The following is a 3,574-nucleotide window of genomic DNA, read 5'->3' as shown; positions in this document are numbered from 1 at the left end:
AGAAAGCCGAGAGAGTGAAAGGAACTGGACAAAAGGCATGGTCAGTGGTCAGATGGTCAGACCTAGTAACAGAAGAGCTGACCTTGAACTTGCAACTTGAATCATGGTGACTTTGGGGAGCCAGATTTCAGGGGTTAGTGAGAGGCAATAGATGCAGGGAGGGCAGAGAACCCTGCCAGTGAGGCATATGATAGTAGGGAGGGAGATGGGATTGAGAATGAGCTTTTGCAGTTCAGCAGAGGTGAAGTTGGAAATGATCACAAGAACTTTTCTAGGAAGCTCAGGGGAAAAAAAGGAAGAGACCCTGAAATAGAATATGCAAATATGTAGAGATGGGTGAGTTTTCTGAACAGATCCCTTCTCCTGATATAACTCAGATTTGGCTGGGCTGTCATGGACTGGGCTGGCACAGCTTGCTGGGCACATGGGCCCAGTTCTGCTCCTCGCCTCAGCCCCATATGGCCTGGGCCCCAGACCAAGCTCTCAGAGCCCTACCCTGAGGTGGCTTCTTGTTTCCTCTGCCTCAGGCTTCAGCAAGGAATGTTTGGTGAGGATGATGGAAAGTTAATTCAGGACTCTCTATCTGTTTACCCAGTCTCTCCAATAGTTTGTACCCCCTCTGGCCCAAGACTGGGCTCAGGTCAGCTCAGCTGGGCCTTTGATTTCCCTGTACCCTGGGCCTGTCTTGCTTTCATAAACTTAGGGGTAGAATCCAGCTTCCTCTATGCCTGAAATGCCTTTGTGGTGACCCAGGTACTGGCCTACTCTATCTTGGCAAAACTAGCTGATGGCAATGCAGTACGATAGTGATCATTTATCAAGCACCCTCTCTATGCCAGGCATTGAGCTAGGCACTCACATACACAACCTCAGTGGGTCCTTATAACAACTCTGGGAAGTAGATAATAGTATATCCCTGTGTCCAGATGAATGCTTTCGGTTTGTAGGACATGACTGATGCTGGGAAATGGGCCTTCTGAAGGCTTGGGTGGGATTGTGTCAGTATGATGCCGGCAGTGCACCTGCCTGGGGCCTTGGACCTGGCTGGCTGATAGGTCTGCTAACCATTCACCGTGGGAGCAGTGGCTCAGGTCCTGGGGGGGAATTAGGCTTCTAAGTCATACTGTCTAAGGTTTCCACAGGTGACCTAACTTATTGGAGCCTCAGTTGTATCCCATTTGACATTTCCCCTCAGTTTATGTAAGTGGATGTTGACAGCGTCTATCAGAGATGCCAAACACTCAAAGCTGGACTGGTAAATGTTCTAGAATGGAATCAGGGCCCAAACAATGAAATACCATATTTTGTTATGTATACTGTATTCTCGTGTATAATGTGCACCCATGTTTTTGGCCCAAACTTTCAAGGAAAAAACTTAATTTTTTAATTCAAATTTGTGTTTGTTTATATCTAGGTACTTTTTTATTGTACCATAAAGGAATTTTAGTATTTATTTTTTAACATATTATGGTATGATAAATTGTATGTAACAAATAATTACAAAATACAAGAACAGGTACCAGAAATTTTATGTACTGGTAACAAATTTATGGTATTTACACATTATAGAAGGCCAGGAGCCCTTCATCACTGTCACTATCAGCAGTATCATCTTCTTCAATTTCTACATTACCAGTGTCTTCTCAAGAGTTGCTTTTCTCATCCCAGTAAATTTCATCGTCCTCAATTCCATCCATAGAATTGCTGATGCTGCATTTTTAAAATGATTTCACAACCAGTTCCTTCTTGACACCATTCCACGGTCTTAGGATCCAATCACAACTTGGGCGATGGATGCTTTCTTGATTCTGCCTGTGGGTGTTAAATCATTACCAGCTGACTGCATCCATGACATCCACTCTTTTTTCATTAGGGCCTTAAAGGGCTTGTTTACTGACACATCAAGAGGTTGCAGTTGGCTGGTTAGCCCAGCAGGTATCACAGCAAGTTGGGTTTTCAAGTCCACTGTGATTACTGTATTCTAGGCTATTATTTTGCATATGAATATCATTATTGCTTTCTAGAACTATGTTTTTAGTGCATAAGCATAAATAAAAGAAGTAAAACCATTGTGGGTTTGTTTTGAGACAGAATTTCATTTTGTTGCCCAGTCCAGAGTGCTGTGGCCTCAACCTAGCTAACAGTCACCTCAAAATCCTGGGTTCAAGTGATCCTCCTTCCTCAGCCTCCCAAGTAGCTGGGACTACAGTGCCCACCACAATGCCCAGCTATATTTTCTATTTTTTTTTTTTTGAGACGGAGCCTCAAGCTATCCCCCCTAGGTAGAGTGCCATGGCATCACGCTCACAGCAACCTCCAACTCCTGGGCTCAAGCGAGTCTCCTGCCTCCGCCTCCCCAGTAGCTGGGACCACAGGTGCCCGCTACAACGCCTGGCTATTTTTTGGTTGCAGCCATCATTGTTGTTTGGCGGGTCCAGGCTGGGGATTCAAACCCGCCACCTTAGGTGTACGTGGCTGGCGCCTTAGCCGGTTGAGCTATAGGCGCCGAGCCATGTTTTCTATTTTTTAGTAGAGAGGGGTCTCACTCTTGTTCAAGCTGGTCTTGCACTCTTCTTTTTTTGTTTTTTTGAAACAGTCTCACTCTGTGGCTCTGGGTGGGGTGCCAGTGGCATCATCATAGCTTACAGCAGTGGTTCTCAACCTTCCTAATGATGCAGCCTTTTAATATAGACCCACAGGTTGAGAACTGCTGGCTTACAGTAACCTCAAACTCTTGGGCTCAAGTCATCCTCATGCCTCAGCCTCCCAAGTAGCTGGGATTACAGGTGCCTGCCACAATGCCCATCTAATTTTTTTTTTTTAGTAGAGATGGGGTCTTGTTCTTGCTCAGGGTGGTCTCAAACTCCTGAGCTCAATCCACCCATCTCAGCCTCCCAGGGCACTAGGATTGTAAGTGTAACCCACTGTGCCTGGGTGGTATCAGAACATTTATATCGATAACAGTATTAGTACTACCCACATATAATGAGCATCTTTATTTTTTCTCTCAAAAATTTGGGCAAAAAAGTGCACAATATGCATAGCAAATTATGGTAACCCTAACAAGAAGGACAGGATCAAGGAAAGTCTAGGGTCCTTCAGTGGGAACCAGAAAACTAATTGCTCTCATGCACTATGGGGTCTCATTTCAAAATCACAATCTTTCTCAAACCAGCATCCCAGAGAGCCACTAATGATGGTTGGGAATTGACCCAAGGATAACCCTGGGCTAAGATCAACAGGATTTAACATCTTGGTGTCTCAACTCAATAAGACAGTGCCTTTGGAGGTGCTAGAATCAGGAGCAATGAAGACAGTCTTTTAGTCCTTTACTGCTCAGTCTCCACCCTAGATGTGTTTTGATCTGAGGTCTGGCCTTTGTGTCCAGGGGCACAGTCTGGACTGCTTAGCACCTAGGAAGGGCTGTGCAGAAGTTTGTTAAATAACTGATCATGTCCTAGGAATCAAGTCGGATTAGAGAGACTCTAAGAAAAGCTCCATGAAGGACTTATTTGAAACTGGGGTTATGTACCCTGAAAAAGGTACAACTTCTCCATTGAAATCCTTAAAGAAC

This window comes from Otolemur garnettii, unplaced genomic scaffold (genome assembly GCF_000181295.1).
Source record: "Otolemur garnettii isolate 467f Iridium unplaced genomic scaffold, OtoGar3 scaffold00011, whole genome shotgun sequence".
NCBI classification, from domain to species: Eukaryota; Metazoa; Chordata; class Mammalia; order Primates; family Galagidae; genus Otolemur; species Otolemur garnettii.
Note: the sequence above shows the minus strand (reverse complement) of the source record.